A 22611-nucleotide genomic window follows, 5' to 3' on the forward strand; every position below is an offset into this window, starting at 1 on the left:
TTCCTATTATATCATAATGTGACACCCCCATATACATAAAGCGACACCACAAAGTAAGACTGACTTCTTTGCTATCTCAGCAGCTGCACTATGTCAGTCACCACTTCCTGCATTCTCATGTTCATACTTTCTGTTGTCTTAGGCTTTTTCTCTTGCTGTTCCCTCTGTCTGGAAGGTCGTTCTTCAAGATCTTCGTACGGCTCACTCCCTCACTCCGTTCATGTCTCTGCTCAATTGTCACCTCCTCCTACAGGTCTTCCCCAACCATCCCATGAGTAAAATAGGGTCTCCTGTGCCCTCTTTCTTCTCTACCTCTTTACTCTCCTTTGTCTTTCTCCATTGCAGTTAACCCCACTTGAAATGATTTGTCTGATTTGGATTGTCCTTTGTGCCCACATGAACTCGATGTGCACAGGGACTTTCTGTTGTCCTTGGCGTATCACCGGTGCCTGGCACATAGTAGATGCTCAATAATTATCTGCTGAACAGGTGAATTTACTACCACATTACACTGTAATCTGTATCAGATGTGCCCGGAGGGTAAGAGCAATATCAATGTCTGATTCATTATTAGATCACTTCCCACATGTTACCCATAATAGTATACAGTAAATATTTGATTGAAACACAAAGGTCAATAGTGAAGAGCACATTTCCCAGGGTCCATGTGACTTAACTTCTGTTTTAATCCGAGGTTGCTGAGCACCCACCATTTGCCAGGCACTGCCAGACACTTTCGTATACATTGTCTTCTCTAAAGCTCACAGTGATTTTCACATCCTCAAATTTATTATTACAGTTAGAATCTTGGGACTAAGACTAAGAACCTTGGAAAAGTTCTGCAACTTCCCCAACAGCTACCTCCTTTCCTGTCACTGCTGTAGCTCCCACCCTCTTCTCTACCCATGGTCATCCTCATCCCTGCTCCTGCTGATCACTCATCTGAGGTTAAAGCCTCTCTGCCCAGCGTCTTTGGCTTTCATTCATTCACCCACTAATTCATTCACTCACTCAATCCTGAGCCATCTTGTATCCTTCAAATCCTTGTTGATGGTGAGGAGATAGTCCTACCTTTTCTACCTGTACATTGTGCTCCATATAATTCCTTAAAGTCGCCTGACTTCCCTTCTTCTCCTTGTGGCCCTAATTCCCTCAACTTTGGAAGGACTGGCATAGTCTCCTTTCCCCATGGTGACTTTCATGCCATGTTGAGCTGTCATCGTTCCACATTTTTCCACAGACCAGCAGGGTCCACTTCTACCACCCTCCATGCAGGTCATGTGCTTTACGTTGCTGACTTTGGCCCTTCACTTAAGTATTTTCCAAATCCACCTTCCCCTTAGTGATATTTCTGGTACTCCTGAGTGATGGTATAGTGGAGTAAGCACTGGAGTAGAAGTCAGAAGAGCTCACTAGGAGTCCTCACTCTCCCACTTAGCAGCCATAACACCTGGGAAATCACCCGACCCCACTAAGCTTTAGTTTCTTCCTGGAATGTGGTAACAAGGATACCCGCCCTACCTAACCACTTCACAGAGCTTATTGAGGAATGAAATGAGGTATGCAGTGGTAAGTTAACTTACAAATTGTGACTGTTACATAGATGGCAGGTATAATTGGAATTACCCGTTTTCAGCAGCTTTTCTACGGCGTGCTGAATTTTGGATCTCATTTTCACCTGAAATGTCTTTCTTTGTAGTCCCCTGGCTTCACTTGCCTTCTTTTTTGTTTTTTTTTTTTGTTTTGTTTTTGAGACGGAGTCTCACGCTGTGGCCCAGGCTGGAGTGCAGTGGCGCCATCTCGGCTCACTGCAAGCTCCGCCTCCCTGGTTCACGCCATTCTCCTGCCTCAGCCTCCTGAGTAGCTGGGACTACAGGCGCCCACCACCGCGCCCGGCTAATTTTTTGTATTTTTAGTAGAGACGGGGTTTCACTGTGGTCTCGATCTCCTGACCTTGTGATCCGCCCGCCTCGGCCTCCCAAAGTGCTGGGATTACAGGCGTGAGCCACCGCACCCGGCTTTCACTTGCCTTCTGACTCAGCCTCAACACCAAGGGCAGTTTTTTCTTTAGTCCTTAGAATTAGCCTTAGAATTCTGTACATTCTGTACGAATAGCCTTAGAATTCTGATCATTGACCTTCCGCCGTACACCTTCGGTCATTTCTCAGTCCTGAGCAGCCCCTACCAGACGCTCAACCTTTGTGCTGCTGAGCTCTACAAAATACAAGAAGTCTTGCATTGTTTTTGTTACCTTTTCAGATGCCTCCTCTTAATATTGTGTATATAGCTGTGTCTCTCTCTCTCTCCCCCCTTCCTAAATTCTCTCTCTCCTAAATACGCTCCATTAATTCTTACTCTTCAAATAATTTTTTTTGGTCGTGCTTTCACTCATTTTGGTATTTTTGAATGACTTTTCTTCAATTAGGTTTCAAGTCCAAGTGTAGGTTTTGGCAGGACTGACTCCATAGTAAATCCAAGAATATTATTTATTAAACTTATAGAACCCATAGAGATACTCTGAAATCTGGGTCTTCTCTCAGCTTCCGTCTTTGTCTCTCCCTTCAGCCCTTTCCTCTGTCTCCCTTGTAGGTGCATGCCTTTTCCTGTGGCAGCGTATCTGACAGTCCAGCTGTGTCCCCAGAACCAAAAGAAAAACGATGACTCTTGAGAGGTGACACCCTGGATATTCTTACCCGACAGCTTCCTTTATTGTTGAATGCATCTCTTCAGACCATCCCTGCACATTCCATTAGATGGAAATGACAGGAAGTGTTTGCGGTAGGAAAGGATGTACTTGGTTGTTTTTGAAAGGGTCATGATTAAGATACATTGAGACTCCTTCTCTCTACCTTTTCTTCTTTCTTCTAGTTCTTTCTCATTTTTTTTTCTTTTCTTGCCATTACCACAGAGTTAATTCTCGAATAGTGTCTTTGAGACTGTCACTGGCCAGTCTTTATATAAAGAATGGGTCACCGTTTTTAGTGCCAACTCTTATGTTTAAAATTGGTAGGCCAGGTGTGGTGGTTCACGCCTGTGATTCCAGCATTTTGGGAGGCTGAAGCAGGCAGATCACTTGAGCCCAGGAGTTTGAGACCAGCCTGGGCAATATGGCAAAACCCTGTCTCTACCCAAAAAACAACAGTAATAACAACAAGAACATCAAAAAATTAGCTAGGCGTGGTGGTGTGTGGCTGTAGTCTACTTGGGAGGCTGAGGTGGGAGGATTGCTTGTGGGAGATGCAGGTTGTAGTGAGCCGAAATCACACCACTGCACTCCAGCCTGGGTGATGAGACTCTCGCTAAATAAATAAAATTGGTAGCAAGTCATTGGTCCAAAGAGCAGCCAGCTCCCTGTTATGGCACCCCAGACTATGATAGGACATTTCTCTTTCCTTGTCTTGCTGTTTTCCAGTCTTCTTTCTGCCCCATTTCTGCCTTAGACTTGCCAGTAGTTTTCTGCTCAGCTTCACTTGGAGAAGTAACAATAGCCAATGTGCTTCATACCCTGCAAAAGGACATGTCTCTCTTTCTTTCCACGTGCCCAGAAAGGGCATTTTGGAGACAGTTGGCTAAGAGGAACTGGAAGTAGAAAGAGAGAAAGATATGAAGAGCTTGTGTGAGGCCTACAATTCTAGTTCTTTCAGGGGCTTGCTGTCACTGTTTTAGAAGTTCTAGAAGATTGGTCAAGCTTTCCTCTTAATGATTCAAGGCTGGATGATGAACCAAATATATTACCCACTTCCTTTGTGTTGTAAGTAAGCTCCATTGTATGTGATGGAACTTGAATTGTATCCTAATAGTAAATGAAGCAAAGGGAAAAAGTAGTTGAGGGAGACAAAATGAACAGTCTTTCCACAAATCTAATATTTCACTTCTTTATAGGTGCTTCTTGCACCTCACTTCTGGCAGAGCGGAGGTGGGTATTAGATCTGGCCAATTACCAGTGCCCTGGAGGTGGCCCAGTGACTTAGAGAAGGCTGGTTTAATGGAATCTTACCTGGCCATTCAGCATCAGAATTGCTTCTGGCCTTATTGCCATGCTTGAACCTGACATCCATTCTCATTGGGTTTGCTTAAGAGTAGGGCAAGCTGCAGGTGCTGTGTAGCATCTGCCTCAGGGATGAGCCTCTTGGCTTTAGAGCAGAAACCTTGGTAAGGGCATGTATTTAACCACCTGCCTCTACGAAGAAATAGAGGCAGTTTCCAAACAGGTATACAAATCTAAATGTTTTCCTTAGAAATCTGAATGCCACCTGCCATGACAAGCTGATCTCCCTTCTGCTTCTTAAATGGCACACTAACTTCCTGACACAAGTGAAAAGTATAACTATAGAACTGTTCAAAACTAGAAAAACATGTTGATACCAAGTAGCTTAATATAATGGAATATGAACTCGGCGTCACCAGGGACATGATGGGGTGACTTGCCAGTATCCCAAGTGAAGCTCAAGTTCTTGTACCATCGTGGCTGCCTCTCGTCTTGAAGGACTTGCTCTCTAGAGAGGAAGCTCATTCCATGTTCATGCAATGTTACGGTTAACAACTAGTCCTGTGGCAACAAACTGCCTTATTGGAATACTGGCTTCCCTACTTACTAGCCGTTTAAGTCAGTACTAAATACTTAACTTTTCCGAGCTTTGTTTTCTTCATCAGCAAAATTAGAGCCATAACAGTAACGATTTCATAGGGTTGTTGAAAAGATTGAAAGAAAAAAAAATGTATTTAAAGCTCTTAGAGTAGACTCCCTGACTGTCTGAGGATAGACTGCCATCATGAATGACATGGTAACTATCTGAACTAGAAAGTTCATGACCAACCGATGACTTCAGAGGAAACAAATGGTCATTGATGTCCTTCACTCCGGGAAGGCAACAGTACTGTACCTAAGACAGAAATTCGGGAAAAACTAGCCAAAATGTACAAGATCACACTGGATGTCATCTTTGTACCTGGATTCAGAACTCATGTTGGTGGTGGCAAGACAACTTTCTTTGGCATGATTTATGATTTCTTGGATTGTGCAAAGAAATATGAATCCAAACATGGCCTTGCAAGACATGGTCTGTATGAGAAGAGAAAGACCTCAAGAAAGCAACGAGAGGAACACAAGAACAGAATGAGGAAAGTCAGGGGGACTGCAAAGGCCAATGTTGGTGTCGCCAAAAAGAAATGAAGTGTCTAGCAGTGAGCTGGAGACTGGATCACAGCTGAAGGGGTAAAGGCATTGCAATGATGTTATCTGTGGCCATTGTGGATTTTTCACAGGAAGGTTAATAAACTAAAAACTTTCATGTGGAAAAAAAAAGCTCTTAAAATAATGACCGATATAATAAATATGCTTAATGGATAGATGTCAGCTCTTCCAACAATTTATTATTATTATTGTAATTATTATAGTTATTATGACAATGTCTTGAATCCATAAAGAACAAATCTAACCTTTTTTTCATATGACAACTTCTTCCCTGTTTGAAAAGTGCTAAAGTCCTCAGTCCCACATAGTCTGCTTGTCAATTTAATTCTATGGAAATGGCAAAAAGTTGTAGATGACAGTAAGTTCAAGGCATTGAGGTAGGTTTAGTATACTCAAGCCCGTGTGGGGAACATACGGTAAGATATTTTTAATATCTGAGTAATGATGCCTTCTTCCCAGGAATTTCTATCCCCCAAAGAGAGGTTTGTAAAGAGTAGAAGTAAAATAAGTCTAAAAAGAAAATGGTTGGGTTTTTCTTTGCCGGCTCAAAGGTAATCCTTGCTTTATGATGCATAAAAAATTTTGCTTTTTTGTGTGTCATTTATGTGATAAAATCTTAGAGATTTTGAAATGCAAGTGTGACTTTTTTCAGAATCATCCCGAACGTACAAAGCAAGCTGGATATCCTCATTTGCTGATAGATGGTGTTGGGTGAATAACCTCATAACTTTCAGAGACCATGGACGATCTGGCCCGAAAAGTGCCCATCTGTGGCAGCGGCTCAGGGAGGCCCCCAGCCTCTGCAGACCTTCCCACCGCTCCCCAGCCATGATGCCCAGGAACTTCTCCGGGAATTTGGTTTTGGCAGGCCCAGGGGCTGGGAGAGAAATCCAAGTGCCTAGTCTGAGGGGGTTATAACCCCATAAATATGTTTATGGACCATTTTATTGCCGACTTCTGGCTTTAAAGGAGGATCCACTGTTTTGTTTGAGAATAAAAATCAGTTTCTCTCAGACAGTCACGCAGGAGTTTGTTCCCTGGGAAGATGACAGACCAAATCTTCATTAAACTGTTGAGGAATGAGGGCTAGCAGGGCTTCCTCTGGCCCTTCCCACAGTGGTTGGCAGCAGTTAGGCTAGGATGTGTGGGCCCCTCAGAGCCTTTTGTTTGGTTTCTATGGCTCTAACCTCAATTAGCTGCTCTGCATGGAGAGGAGGGACAATGCAGCTTTTAACCCAAGTCCAACTGCTTCAGTATGGGTCTCTCTTTTCCCCCCTCTATCCATGGCTGGATTTAGGCCTAGAGGCCTTCTTTGTGAAGCGATTTGAGGGTCTCCAGTGAAAGTTCATTGTTTCTATTGGTGGGCAGCGGATGAGGGTATGGGAGGAAAATGTCTAGGGTCTAACAACACTTTGCCTAATACTGGTTCGTGGCTCTGTCCCCTCCCTCCCAATAGTATTGAACTGTGGTCATGCAGAAGTCTGTGCTGGAGTCACTGACACATCAGATCCAGTCCTGGCTCTGCCTTTTCTAGGCAGTTTTCCAGCCAGTGAAATGGGGTTGGTCCAACCCCCTAGAACCTCTGAGTGGAATAATTAAAAGAACAAATGTAAAGAAGTTAGCACAGTGTCTGGTGCAGAATTCTTCTATCCACAGTTTCCAAAGACACATGGGGCTAAAGTCTCTTTCTTGCTTCCAGCAAGTACCCAAAGCATCTGTGGCAGTCATAAAGAAATAATACAGTCTAGCAGTCACTGAGAAAGGGTGGTTTTTTATCTCAGGAAGAGAAAAGCTTGAATTGCTTTAGCCTTGAGGTATGTACACATGCCGCTGCACGTGCACACACAAGCCTGCACACATATACACTGGTTTCTCAGGTGCTTTTGACCCATAGCTGGATCGCTGAGTACCACCTGCATGTTTTGCCCCATGGTTTTGGTGGTGCCATTTCAGAGTGGACCATGGGAAATTATTTAGCAGACCCCAAATGTGAGCACAGCTCTTAGTCATAGTCTCTTCTGCTTCGTTTCTTTCTCTAACTTAATCACTAAGCAGCTTGTTATGGCTCGTTCTCCAGAAAGGTAGAGAGAAGTCTGTTGCATAGTCCTGACTGTAAGGCCAGCTAATCCTTGGTCATGCAGGACTTCTGAGTAGGTGCTAATAGATGGTGTGAAAGGAGGTAATTTTTGCCCTGAGGGAGCTAAGCTAGGAAAATAAAACTAGCACACCTGCAATAATTAGCCACCAATTAAGTGCTAAATCATGTGCTACTGACAGTGTTGGAGTGCATTGTGGGTGAGGGGAAATTTGAGGGTGGACACTGGCTCTCTTAGTGCTTTGGCAAGATTCAGCTGTGCCTTGCTGAACAATTGAGCCATGTTGTAAAAAATACATTTTTAATAAATATGTGACAGCTTTTCCCACTTCTTTTTAAAAATATTAGATGAGAATTTTAAGACATTTTATTATAAAACACTACCATCATGTAAATGAAATTTTAAGAAAGAAAAAAGACACCATCTCTAAATCCTAAAGCCCTTACACAGTTCATTTTTCAAAGACCATAACTGAGTCTCTACAGTGTCCAGCTCAGTGCCTAGCACACAAGGGGAGTGTTTGTGAGTGGCCACCGTGACTGTTTACCATCACAAGTATCCAGATATGGCTTTGTAAAGGGTGCTAGACCAGCACCTCTCACATGCCAGGTTCTCCACTGCCTTACTGCATTGAATTCTTCTCACGGTGCCCAGAGGAGGTGGTGGTATGCTGAGGCTTGGCGTGGTTGAATAACCAGGGGAGTGCTAAGGAGCATCCCACGTCAGAGTGTATAGATGTTTTTATTAGGCCATAGAGCCTCCCTGAGATACGACAGGATAGACAGGTGGATACCTAGGATAAAGTACTTCTCCCCCAACATGGGATGGTGTTAATATCCCCCTCTCCCTCCTGTGGGGAAGATTACCCTTACCCTACAAAGGGCATTTTCATTCCTAACATATCAGCGCCAACAAGTCCTGTGGTTTCTGCCCGCCTGATTTTCAGGTAAAGCAGGCTTACCTGTTGGTACTTGTGCAGCTTTGAAGAGTCGGCTGTGGGCCCAGCTGGTCTAAGACAAATTAAAGCTGACTCAGGTTCTCCTGTCTAGGATTTCCCCCACCCCTTCTCTGTCTTTCCCACTAAACGGTTTAAGCCGTAGGTAGGCTGGTTGATCCATACTTTTGGTCTGAGTTCACTGTATGTTTTAGTTTCCTAGGGCTGCTGTCACAAATTACCACAAACTGGATGACTGAAAACAACAGAAATGTATTCTCTCACAGTCTTGGAGGCTAGAAATCCAAAGTCAACATGCCAGTGGGCTTTCTCCTAGTTGCTGGCAGTCCTTGGCTTTCCTTGGCTTGTGGCAGCGTAACTCCAGTCTCTGTCTCCATCTTCCCATGATGTTTTCCCCTGTGTCTTTATGTCTCTTCTTATAACGACACCAGTGGCTGGATTTAGGGTTCACCCTAATCCAATATGACCTCATCTTCACTTGATTACATCTGTAAACACCCTATTTCCAAATGAAGTCACATTCATAGGTTCTGGGAAGTAGGACTTTGACATCATAGTCCATTTTGTGTTAATTTATAAAGAAAAAGATATTTGGCTCATGGTTCTTCAGGTTGTACAAGAAGCATGGTGCTGGCATCTGCATCTGTTGAGGGCCTCAGGCTGCTTCCACTTATGGTAGGAAGCACAAGGGAAGCTGGCATGCGCAAAAGTCACATGGTGAGAGAGGCTGTGAGAGAGTGAGAGGGGAGGTGCCGGGCTTTTCTTGACAGACAGCTCTGGTGGGAACTAATAGAATGAAAACTCACTTGCCCCCTGGAGGGCATTGATCTATTCATGAGGCATCCGCCCCATTACCCATACATCTCCCATTAGCCACCCCCCTTCAGCACTGGGGATCCAATTTCAGTATGAGATTTGGAGAGGACAAACATCCAGACTGTAGCAGACATCAGCCTGTTTTCCAACGGACACAGTTTAACTCAGTACACCGAGTGAACCCTCAAAGCACCTCAGGCCAAGTCAAGGTGATAGCAATGCTGGTACATCTTTCTTTTGGAGAAAACTGATGTCTTCTTACCTCTCTGTAGATATAGTTCAAGGCACTGAGGTACGTTTAGTATACTGAAGCCCATGTGGGGAACATACGGTAAGATATTTTTAATATCTGAGTAATGATGCTTTCTTCCCAGGAATTTCCCCAAAAGAGAAGTTTTTAAAGAGTAGAAGTAAAATGTTCCTCAACCGTGGCTTACCAGTAGTACTTATTTTCAAAATAGCTGACTGGGATAAATGAACCTGGGAGCAAATCATGCCCTTTTCCATTCCTACAGCCAATTAAATGTGAGTACATGAATGGAGATTTTGTTTTGTTCACTTCTATATTCCCAGTATCTTGAACTATTAAAGCCACCATCAGCTGGAGACAAAGTACAGCCAATCATCCCTGAAGTTGTTCACTTGATATTGATTGAGCAGCTGCAGTTTGCCAGACACTGTGCTTGGTGTGGGGGAAAACCATGATGAAACTAGTAGTGATTACAACTTACTGAGTATCTACTATTTGTCAGACACTGAAACATACTCTTTGCATACTTTATCATGAATTCTCGTAAAAACTATAATGTAGGCTTTATTATCTCCATGTTATAGATGAAAAAAACAGGGTGAGAAGATGAAAAGCTTTGACCTAAGTCTTAGAGCTCACAAGTGACAAAATTAGGTTTGAACTTGAGTGGTGTGCTGTGGACCAGTCCTTCACCACTCTTTGAAGGTTTCTGAATGGTGTTTTCCAGTTGTTGTTGTTTTACAGAAATCTGAGTAGTTATTTATTAAAGCAAATAATCTCAGTAAAATAGATTTTAATGAAATATGTAGGTTGAAAAAATATATGCTGTCTAACATATCATGGCCAAAACAGAAATGGGAAATGTATGCTTTCATTTTAGATAAGTATAAACCTTAGTATTAATAGCATCCCAGTTAATAAATGAGGAAGAAATGGAAGAAAATCATTTTTCAGTCCCTAGGAAATAATACCAAGCCATTGATTTTCGGTGGCTGCTAAGTGCACAAATACCAGAACTTATCAAACGCCAGTTGCCTCTTGATGGAAGCACTTAAGACTGCCTTTCAACTAGCTAGTCTGTCCAAAAATCAAATCTAAATGCGATCAAGTTTCTAAAATCTTAACTATAAATTCCAAAGGGAGAGGGACATGTTAAATCATACCGTGATCAAAATGTAGATTGTGAGACATTTTCTGGCAAAGAACCAGGTTCTTCAACAAATAAATTGCAAGGAAAAAATAAAGATGGAAAAAGAATGTTTAGATAAAACGGCAACACCTATGAACCAATTGCAGTATTGACTTGAACAAAGTATAAAAAAAATATTTGATATATTTAGAGGAATTTGATACTGTCTGGATACTGGATAATATTAAATCATTATAATTCACATTTTATTTTATTCTGAGATGGAGTCTCGCTCTGTTGCTCAGGCTGGAGTGTAGTGGTGCAATCTCGGCTGACTGCAGCCTCCGTCTCTCAGGTTCAAGCAATTCTCGTGCCTCAGCCTCCCAAGTAGCTGGGATTACAGGTGCATGCCACCATGCCTGGTTAATTTTTGTATTGTTAGTAGAGACGGGGTTTTGCCAAGTTGGCTTCCTCACTTAGGACAATGGGTGGGGAGGAATAAAAAAGAAAGAATTGGCAGGAGGACAGGAGGATCAGGTCAAAGCTCTACATCCCAAATCAAGCTAAGGTCCCGAGTAATATCTCAAGCTATGAAGACACTTCTGCAACTGTGTGCAGGGATAAAACCCATGGAATGCTGTTGAAAGCCTCTGGTTTATACAGAAAAATATACTGAGAAAATAGGAAAGTATTGATTTGCATTATCCCTCGACAGTTTTTCTAAGAAATGAGTCAGTCAAATCATTCCTCAAATGACCTTTTAATTCTAAAGAGGCAGGCAGGGTCAGCTGTTTCTAGTTAAATGAGTAATGCCTGTTCTAACTTGTATATTAATATTGTGTCAAATTTGTGATACAACATGTTTGTATGTACACTGTAGAGTATGAGGAGTTCCTTGTGTAATGCAGGTTTCAAATGTGGACACATTTTAAAATTGTTTCATTACTGAGACAGTGTAACAAGATACATACTTTTAGAGAAGATCCACACAATCTTCTGGATGTTCTTTCCATCATCGGTAAAAAGGAGGGGTTGTATGAGCCAATCTCACAAAATCTGAGTCATGGAACATCATTTTACTATTTTACACGATTATGAGATTTATTGTTGTATCTCTATTTTTACAAGAGTTTGTTGATTATGTCTTGAATTTATAGGAAAACAACGTGAAGTCTTGGAACACAACCTGCAATTACAACATTGTTCCTAAGGGACAATAGGATCCACTTTATAGTGTGGCTTTTAGGAACACAGTGTGGCAAAAATCAGGGTGGCCAGTGTCATGTTTGCTTCATTAATAAAATGTCAAGCATTTATTTTGCCCTTCTTATGTGCTGGGTACATACTCTGAGATGGCTCTCTCAATCTGTAAAATGAGGATAATAGTAGCAACTGATTGCTGGGGTTGTCGAGGGTAAGGCTTTATTCATTTAATACATTGGGGTGACAGTCAGAGCTGGGAGAGGGAAGAAATTCGTTTCTCTGTCACTTTTTTTTTAAAACCCATAGAGTAAAACGTGTAGTATCTATTCAACTGTAATCATGTTTAAAGGGGTGTGAGTCCCCCTTCTTTCTCCCTTCTCAGTCTGCCCCTCTGTGCGTACTGTGGCCCATGTTGTGGACGCTTCTATAAAGTGGTAATCCAATATTTTAGACCTAACTTTTACTTTTCTAACTTGACTCTAACTTGCCCAAGCAATTCTATATGCTGATATGGAAAATCTCAAATGTATCATTAAGTTTTTTTTAAGTGCCAAATAACACATCACGGTATCCTTTAATCCCAGTTATGTTGTTTTTAAGAGGATAGTCATATATGCTTTATATATATAAACATTTCTGAATCAGACACCTAAGAAATTGCTAACAGTGGTTACCTCTAGGGAATGGGACTGATTGTTAAGAATAACAGAGAATTTTTTACTTTTTATTTTATGCCCTTATATACTGTTTGAAGTTTTTTATAATGAATTTTTTTATAAGTTCAAAAAAAAAAAAAAGAGGAGAAAAGAACAACACATCTCTATAATACTGTTTCCCAAACTCAGAAGATCCCTTGCCTTTGGAAAGGGGAACGTAGCACACTGTAGGTCCCGAACTTGGAGAGTCACAGTGTATATATTAGCATACGAAAGGCGATGAGAAGCGACAGTAGAGAAACCTACATAGTACATTTTTCCACTTTTATTGCACTTATTAAAAACCCACGGAATTACGTTTCATGGCATATCAGTTTTGGAAAAGTTATAAAAGTTTAAGGAAAGGTATCTAGCCTTAGGTCAGCTGCAGGTGGAGGAAGGGTGAGTGCTGGAGTGGTGAAAGGCATTCCTGGCTGTGTGGTGGGAGGATACCAGGTCTTGGGTTCAGGCAAACCTGGGTCCAAATCCAGGGTCTCCCATTCACTAGCTGGCCCAGCATGAGCCAAGTTCCCTAACCTCTGGGTCTCAGTGTGCTCACGTGTGAAAGAGGAACAGTTATCCTCCTTTGGAAGTGCATTTTCAGGGTTGATTGAGGCAAGTACCTGTTCCTTCACCCTCTGCTCCATCTTGCTAGGCTGTATTACTGCCATGCCTTTGTTTATGAACACCCATGCTTCCTCCCAAACCAACAACTTAGTATCCATTTGTGAAAGGCTTCATTTCAGGATTAATCAGAGGTCAGGCTATCAAATAACAAATTCTTGCATTTACAATGTGAATCCATTTCTAACATCTTGGTTTATAGATACCTACTTCAAGAATGTGCCTCTTGGACAAGGCAAAGTCCATAGGCACTGGGAGACTGTTGAGAATCCTGTTTCTCTAAAATTCAATCTAAAAGTGAGACTCCAGAAACTCATTGTTTAAATCACATCCAGGTTTGCTTGCTCCAGGCTCTTTAGGACTCCTGCCCCAGAGTAACCCTTCACTCTCATTTCCTATGCCAGTGTTAACACTCCAACTCAGAGGAAACAAATTTCAGAGTGAAATGCAAAAGGATGTGTGCTGAAGCACTGCCTTTCGAAGTAACCTTTGCATTAAGCCCTTAGAATCTAATTACCCAAGTGTTATTTGCCTCTGTAAGTACCCATGCCCATGCAGACTGAGCTTAAAGTTCAGGAAGTAATCACAAAAGGAAATCAGAAGGGAGATCTCAGGCTCAGCCTCTGAAGAGTCTCCTGTCTGCGCCTGGCCTCTCCCTCCTCCTGGGTGTGTCTGCCTGCCCGAGAAGGCCAGTGAGTAACCTGCACATTTTTTTTTTCATCTTGGCCCTTCCCACCCAGACAAGAGGACCGAGTGGCAGACAGGCAGGCAGACGGCAGTGAGTCCTGTTCAAGCATGCTCGGAGCATACCTCCACCCACACCCACCGCCTGGACCCCTCACCACCCTCACCCCAGCCCAGGAGGAACCAGAACCCCGCCGAGGGTCCGGAGGGGGCCTCTGCGCCCAATGGTAAGGGCTGCCCGCAGCAGGAACACTTCATTCATTTTATTTGCTTTGGTGTTGGCTTTTCTTTTTGATTGTGTTTAGATGGCAGAGTTTCTGAGACAATTGAAGGTGTTTTGTTTGGTGAGTTCTCGGTGGTCCCAAGACAAAGAAATGTCTTTTCGCAGGAGGGTTTATTAGAAAGCTGTAACCCGATAGCCTGGCCTTGGAAGAAAACTTAACATACTAATTACCTCTAGTTAGTACAGCGTACCCTTTTGGCACTGTAGAAAAACAAAACAAAACAAAACACCATATTGCTTACCAAATAGGTTTTGAGGAAGAAAAAGTGCGAAGGATTGTGGACATTTTAGTAGATAGGCACCTCTGACTAATGGAAATGAAGCTGAAGTGTCACGATAGCTTTGTAATAGACCAAGATGATGTTTTGTCTCAAACAAACAAACAAAAAAGGCCCTTTATTTAAAGGAGTTAAGTGTTGAACGAAAGATGCAAGGTGGGGTTTGAGGAAAAGAGTTACAAGGTAAGTCCAATTAAATATTTGTGAACATGAAGATATTGAATTAAATCTCTCTTGCTATGGGAAGAAAAAAGTCTGTGTTCAATGTGGAATTTGGGTGGCATTTAAGGGAGAAAACTGAGATCTTTGTATAGTGTGTCAAGAATTCTTTGAGAGAATGGTCGGGAGGCAAATGGTGGAGGCTGGGAAGCAGGTTTTGTGCAGGGAGCTGGTGCCAAGGCCCTCTCCCTCAGTTGCTGTGGGTGAGAGAGTAATTCAAAGTAATCAAGCACTGTATTGTTAACAGGCTTCTGTGTCTCAAATATTTATTCTAAACACAAGCCGTTGATTGCACTGACATGTGAAGGAATAAAGTTGCTGCCTCTGGTTCCTGGCCTAGCCCAAACTTAATACCTGGCAAGATATTCATAAAAATGTAGGAAAGACGAGGCTACATGTAAAGTTAATTTGAGGAATTACATTGTGTTTATATCAGAGTGTGAGGATGCTGAGCTAAGGGGTTTTATAGGAGAGCAGTATGGGAAATGCAATAGAAATTGCCCAAACCAGAGGTACTGCCATGACACCTGTGAAGGTTTGACCTGTGCCAGATGACTCTGAATATGCAGCACAGGTTTGTTTTAGGCAACTCTGTGCAGGCAACTTCAGGATTCCCTGTACGGAGCAGCCTATGCTTAACATGTCTAGGTTTCTAGAGCTGCAGCGAATCACCCTGAAACACAGTGTAGCAAGATGGCACATCTGAACTTTCTGGCATATAAGAAATCTATGAAGTCGGCTGTGAGTGAGGGTATGAGTGGGGAGGGTCACAGGTAGGGTGAAAAGTTCTCTCTTAGGGTGAATGCCCCTCTTCTAAGTTCCAGGAAAGTGCAGTGTGTCTTTTGCTGGAGGTAAATCAGCAATACTTCATCATTGTCATGCCCAGTGTTCCTGTGGTGATAATGCCAGGAGTTTGTTTTTTTTGCGGCTCTAGTTTCCCCTTGGCTGATTAATCGAAAGCATAGATTGCTTGCAGCCCCATCAGCCAGCTCATTAGAAGACAATCCAAGAATGCCACTTATTTGGAGGCCAAGTGAGCAAGAAGTGGGGGGTCGGAGCCATGATGATGATTTTGCCTAGAGACTGCTGGTTCCAATTTATGACTTTTCAGTTATGATTAAAAAACAAACAGAAGCCACTCTAAGTCGCCCATGCAGTTAACGGCACTGATAGCCATCCTGACTCTCATAGGCATTTGTACATTGGATACTACACATTACGGTACAAAACCATCACCACCCCAAACGTGCTTCTCTCCCAGAATCAGTGCTCAGGAATAGAATACAGGTTAGGAGAGTGTTGGCAACATTTCCTCCATGTAGTGCCAGGCCCCTGTTAACTTCAGTAGGGATGGCACCAATTCAAGAGGTGGAAGAAGAGACCCAGGGCCAGCAAACATGACAGGTTTTTATTAGGGGTGACTTACGTAGAGGGACGGTCCAGTCGCAGCAGGCTGAACAGGAAAACCACAACCACTTACGAAAAGCAAAAACATGCAGTTTATATAGCATTTTCACTTAACCCCCGCCCCCTAACCTCCACCTGGCAACCTTCATTTGACCCAAATCAAAAGGCCTTGATCTGCTGTATGGTCCAGGTTCCATGGGATGGGATGGGGGCTTCAGATGTTCCTCATGGATAAGGAATGGTTATCCTTATCCTTATCCTGGTTGCTCCCAGAATCCTTAGCTCAGAACTCTGAACACATTCAGGTGCTTCTGCCATACACTCCCATTCGTGGCCTGTTTGGTATGTTTTTAGAACTTCCTGGAGTTTCTTCATGAAGCACATTGAATGCAATATCTGCTTGAATTTGGCTTTTCAAGGCAACCGTATGGTGAATTTAGCATTTCTTTTGATTTCATTGTGTTTTTCATCTACTGTTGCTTAGTCCTTTAAGCAGTGATCCTACCAAGCAGATTGAAAACTGTATCTATAAAGAGGCACCTAACTATGGACTTGAGATAGCCTTGCCTTTGAGCAACATGTACTTTCTCCTTACCAGTTGCTGAATCACCTCCAAAAAGCCTTCAGACAATACCCAGCTGTGGCCACCACTCTACTATCCTGTGTTTTCTGGTTTCTGGAATTCTTTTTTTTTTTTTTTTTTTTTTTTTTTTAAATAAAGTAGAAACAGGCTCTCACTTTGTTGCCTAGGCTGCTCTTGAACTCCTGGGCTCAAGTGATCCTTTTGCCTTGGCCTCCCAAAGTACATGGTGGCCAGGCATGAGCCACCATGCCTGGCCCACACGTAAACATTTAAAGAATTTGAGTGGAGCTATCCAGAAGGTCATGGTGATTTTTCTGAAAAATAGAAAGCAGCACCTTAGCTGTAGAGATGCTAGAATAACTGCTGCGACATCCTAGACAGGCTGCATGCATCTTGGAGCTTGGATCAGGGAAAATAGTTGTGGATTCAGGCCCTGCAATGTGAGTGCATTTTCTAAGTGATCACAGTCTGGCAAGGGTAAGTAAAGAAGGGCGGTAGAGTGAAGAGGGCCTAGAAAACAGCTGGTGAATAAAATCTAATTAGCGTCAGCCTGTAGTCTTCAAGGAGCTCCAGTTTCCTGCTCCTTGGGGTTATTTGCTGGTCTTGTGTGTTATCTTTTCCTGTAATGTTTTTTCTTATGCTTTGGTGCTCCTCATGCTAATGCTCTGGGGTCCTTTAGAGGGTGTGGCTCTGATGATCACTGTCACATTTCATCTGTAGGCACATCCTAAGCCAGGAAGAGACATCACAGAGACCTGTCCTGAACACATCCTCATAAGAGGGGTGTGTTATCCAGTCTTCGTAACCCCAAAGGATAATACAAAATAGTGCTGAGAGTAAATAGATTGCTTTTGCTTTAGTTTCAGACTGAGATCTTGAGAACTAAGTGAGATGTGTGTGTGTGCAGGCAGGAGTAGAAATAATGAATGTAAGATGAAGCTTTAACCTGTGGACTTCGTAATTTTTGAGATGGGGTGAAAACTTCAGCCCTCACTTAGAAATCACATTTGGCTGGAAGTGCTATTTCTCTCCCATGTTATGCTGTGTCATGGATTAATTATAAAAATGGTCACAAATATTCTTCTCTTTAAATCTATTTCCTTGAGAAAGGACTTCGTAGCTCCTATTATCAAGAGGTGGAGTCTCTTTCCCTAGCCCCTGAATGTGGGCTTAGCCTTATTACTTACTTTGGCCAACAGAATTCGTAGAAGTGAAGGTGTATGGGTATGTCAGTTCTAAGCCCAGGTCCCAAGCCACGGTCTTAAGAGGCTCACTCACACACTTCTGCTTGCTCTCCTAGAATCTGGCTTCTCTTGGAATGTAGACAGACATTCATGGTTTTGCTTGCTGTGGCCCAGAGACCCCATCACCGCAGGTGACAGTGACCTTACACTGGCCACGTGAGTGAGGCAATTCTAGACCAGCCAGCTAACGTCAGACACTTCAGTGGGCCCAGCAGAGATCAGACAAATCCATCCAGATCCATAGACTCATAAGCAATAATAAATGCTTATTGTTTTAAGCTACTGAGTTTTGGAATGGTTTGTTATACTAACATAGCCAACTGATACATGTAGTTCCCTGGACATGGTCCCCTTGTGGGGTTTATTAATGTCATTATAAACCCTTAGTTCAACTCAGTAGAAGACATTCAATCATTGGATGGAGGGGTTCTACTAAATGGGGGTGGTGGGCCCTCAATTCTTGCGATTGTCAGCATTACTCTGAGACATTTTTAACACAGATGCCTAGGCCTTGTACTAGAGGATTCAATCAAATATTTGTAGATGAAGATTCGGGACCTGTAATTTTTAAAGCTCTGGTAATTGGCCAGGATTAAAACCCAATAATTCAATGGTCTTGTCAGTCCCTTCCATTACTGAAAGATGCAGTGATTCCAGTTCATCTATACTTAAGCAAATAACACTCAGGTGGTTCAGAGTTCATTACTGACCTGATATACTTCTAGCTGCAAAAGTAAACTTTATGATCACCTGTGGCCAAAAGCAAACTAACCCAGATGCTAGATGGGAAAAATCTACAGTTGCAGATTGATGGCTAGAATGTATATTGTTTACCATTGTATCTGCCTGGGGTTTAGAACACGATGCAGACTCATGAATAAATCCTGGACACTGGGAATGTAATAGGACCTTGCTTTGAGGATCTTAGAGTCTAATAAAAAAAAATCAGGTATAAATTACTTGTAATGTATCAAGAAAACAAAGCAAGCAGTATTTTAACCATAAATTTCAGGTGAAGTTTTACTATGGTGTATGTACCAGTTGGTGCTTACAGTGATGCTGCATTACAAACAACCAGAAAATCTGTTTTATTCAACAGTGTGCATTTCCTAACCCCTGTGTCTGTAGTTTGAGGGGGGCAATCGGCTGATTCTAGGCTGGGCTCAGAGGCGGGTAGCTTTCTACCACGTATCTCTCTCATCCTTCTCTTGGCACCAGCTGCTAGCTTTAGCATATTATTCTCGTGGAGATAGCAGAGATGGGGGTACAAGCCACAGTGTGCAAGCTCATTTTAAGCTTCTGATAATGTCATTAATCTGTTAGCATCCTATTGGTCAAGGAAAATCACATGACCAAGCACAGTGTCAAAGGGTAGGGAAATGTATTTCACTTTTTAATTTGCTTTAATTTTGTATTATATTTTTTGAGATAGAGTCTCACTCTGTCACCCAGGATGAAGTGTAATGGCGCAGTCTCAGGTTCCATCTCCCAGGTTCAAGTGATTACTGTGCCTCAGACCCCCGAGTAGCTGGGATTACAGGCACCGACCATCACACCCAACTAATTTTTGTATTTTCACTGGAGATGGGGTTTCACCATGTTGACCAGGCTGGTCTCAAACTTCTGACCTCAAGTGATCTGCCCGCCTCGGCCTTTCAAAGTACTGGAATTACAAGTGTGAGCTACCAGATCTGGCCTTTTTCACTTTTTTAGTGTGAGAACCTTCAAATACTTGTTGCAAAGGGCATGGATATGGAGAAGAGTGAAGAAATAGAGCCGTTAAAATACTCTTCCCCAGTGGGAAAATGGCGTATGAGGAGGGAGTTGCATTTTTTCCTGCTTTGGAAGGCTCCTGAAGTCCTAGCTGGACCCTAGAATAACCCAGAGGCGGAGAAGTATGCGTCCTCTGGAGCCATCTTCTGCTCCTCGTGATGTGGAAGTAAGCAGGGGACTCATAGCTGCTATGATCTCTCTAATGGAATTTTGAAGGGAAAGAAACTCCTGCCATATGCAGTGACTCACGCCTGTAATCCCAGAACTTTGAGTGGCCGAGGCGGGCAGATCACTTGAAGTCAGAAGTTCGAGACTAGCCTGGCCAACTGGTGAAACCCTGTCTCTACTGAAAATACAAAAATTAGCCAGGCATGGTGGTGCGTGTCTGTAATCCTAGCTACTTGGGAGGCTAAGGCAGGAGAATCGCTTGAACCCAGGAGGTGGAGGTTGCAGTGAGCCGAGGTTGCACCACTACACTCTAGCCTGGGCAACAGAGCGAGACTCTGCCTCAAAAACACAACCCCAAAATAAATAAAAAAAGAGAAGGAAACTGCTGAAGATATCTCAAACTTGATAGCTACAGAGATGGCATTGGAATTCCTATAGAATGCCTCCGTTTCCATTCCCACTGTATCCTCTAAAATGTGAAGATTATGGGTTATTGTGTCTGGTTATCCACTTCCCAGTTCCAGGAGGGATATTATGTGGGTAGTGCCATTACTTTAGATCACATGATATCCCTTTATTGTCATCCCCTTTTTCTCAGGTGAAAAGGTATGAGTTGCCATCTACTCTGAACACTGGGACCTTTCCCCATAGCCAAGCCCAACTTTGAAGTGGTTAAAAGAGATTTGGGTAAGACTGTCCCTTCCTGAGGGCACATCTTTCCCTGATTTATTTTGTGAAAGGCTTGTGCCTAAGCCTCTCTCACTGAGACAGGAAAACCAGTGTTGTCACATATGATTGAGATTCTCAGATATTCTCCAGGGCAGAAATTATGTTTTATGGTGTCACTAAGAAGAAGAATAAAGCACTTTATTTTAGGCCACCAATTTATAGGCTTTGCTATTGATCATTCTGTGCCTTTCAATGTATGTGGCTAGTTTGGTTTGTATATTTGTCCCCTCCAATTCTCATGTTGAAATGTGATCCCCTATTTTGGAGGTGGGGCCTGGTGGGAGGTTTGGGTCCTGGGGGCAGATCCCTCATGAATGCCTTGGCGCCCTCTCTGTGTTAATGAGTGTGTGCTCCATCTATTTGTTCACTCAAGACCTGGTTGTTTAAAAGAGCCTAGCATCTCTCTTGCTCTTTCTCTTGCCATGTGACTTGCCTCCTCCCCCTTCACCTTCCGCCATGAGTAAAAGCCTTCTGAGGCTTCACCCAAAGCAGATGCTGCTGCTGTGCTGCTTGTACAGTCTGCACAACCATGAGCCCAAATAAACCTCGTTTCTTTCTTTTTTTTTTTTTGAGACGGAGTCTTGCTCTATCGCCCAGCTGGAGTGCAGTTGCGCAATCTCAGGCACTTCAACTTCTGCCTCCCGGGTTCACGCCATTCTCCTGCGTCAGCTTCCCGAGGAGTAGCTGGGACTACAGGCACCTGCCATCACGCCCAGCTAATTTTTTGTATTTTTAGTAGAGACGGGGTTTCACGGTGTTAGCCAGGATGGTCTGGATCTCCTGACCTCGTGATTTGCCCTCCTTGGCCTCCCAAATGCTGGGATTACAGGCGTGAGCCACCACGCCTGGCCAAACCTCTTTGCTTTATAAATTACCCAGTATCAGGTCTTCCTTTGTAGCAATGCAAAATGAACTAACACTATGGTGTATCAAATTTACCTGTGAGGAAACTGAAGTACAAAGGATAATGTAACCTTCCTGAGATGACATCTAATGGCCAGTTGAGATTAGACACCTGTCTTCTTGTTTTTTCAGCTTTTTCTTGGCAATCTGCTGATAGTACCTTGTTTCCCAAAACAAGCATTACTTACTGAGTTGATCTTCCTAAGAAACCCCGCCTCCTTACTATTTGTGCTCCATGGGAAAAAAGGAAATCTAGCAGGAAGGTGTTTGACAATATGAGATTTCCATACCACAGTGTTAGAGAAAGTAAGCTGGATTATAGGTCACTCCTAAATTGCATTTCCTGGTGTTTCTTCATTACTGCCCTGACCACAGAAATAGACTGTGAGGAGACTGTTTAGAAGTTCTCACAGGGTCTTTGTGACTGTGCTGCTTTTACATGTTTTCTGAGCCCTCACCTGCCATTTCTGTTGCCTGGTGACTATAAATGAGGGATCATAACCTCATGTTCAGCAGTGGTTCCCTGACAGATTATACTATTTCTGTTTTATGTGAAAAAATTGGTGTAGTTAAACAACGTGTTTTAACTAATGTTTTGTAGGAGACATGATATGATTGGAGCAGGCATTTCTATTTCTAATGGTATTTTTCTCCAATTAACACATGCGAACAATCAAATAATTGTAATGGCCCAGAATATATAGGGTCTGCTACAACTCATAGATAAGCTGGTTATCTTGGATAGGTTGTCACCTTTCTGGTGATGTTTTTGCTGTAAATCTCATGTGTCTCCCGTATACACAGATGCTACATAATATATTGTTATTTGAGCAATAATTTCATATCCTCCTCCTCTTCTTGCTCAATGCCAAGGGCCATGTCTGCCCTATTTGCCACTTAAAACCTGGGAGCCAGCATAATAGAGCCTAAGTAGGTACTGAAAGAGTGAATGAGCAAATGCTAAGACTACAGCACCCAGCTCATAAGAAAAATTTGGGATTCCTCCCAGGTGTTTCTGCCCCTGAGGAAGGACAGTGAAGGGTTAATGTTCTCTGCAGGAGCAGGAGGGATTTGGATATGGATCTCAGCAGAGCTGCTGGAATCACATTCTTTCTGCTACTATAGCAACAGGTTGAGAATTCTGCCAGTATTGTCGCCTGCCTACATTGGAAATGCCTGCATGCAGGCAACTTCATTGTCTGGGGGGACAACTGTTTTTTCTGTGATGTTTCAATAAAGCAGATTGTTTTTGGAGACAAAGAGACAGCACAAAACAGGGGCTAAGAATCATGGAAAGGCAGAGAGAGATCTTGTTTTTATTGGAGGGACATTTCCAGTCTTTTGTCCCTTGAAGAGGTGTTGAATGAGGAAGGAATTA

General features: G+C 42.9%; 1 protein-coding gene and 1 pseudogene across 5 annotated transcripts in view; both read left to right on the plus strand.

Annotated features, from left to right (window-relative positions):
• STON2 (stonin 2) overlaps positions 1–22611 on the plus strand; it is a 169257-nt gene that overhangs the window by 97159 nt on the left and 49487 nt on the right. The window lies entirely within an intron of this gene.
• LOC101021142 lies at positions 3222–5305 on the plus strand (annotated as a pseudogene). The gene is made up of 2 exons (XR_161352.5): positions 3222–3751; positions 4239–5305. The product of XR_161352.5 is annotated as a 40S ribosomal protein S24 pseudogene (transcript).

This window comes from Papio anubis, chromosome 7 (genome assembly GCF_008728515.1).
Source record: "Papio anubis isolate 15944 chromosome 7, Panubis1.0, whole genome shotgun sequence".
In the NCBI taxonomy this organism is placed as follows: Eukaryota; Metazoa; Chordata; class Mammalia; order Primates; family Cercopithecidae; genus Papio; species Papio anubis.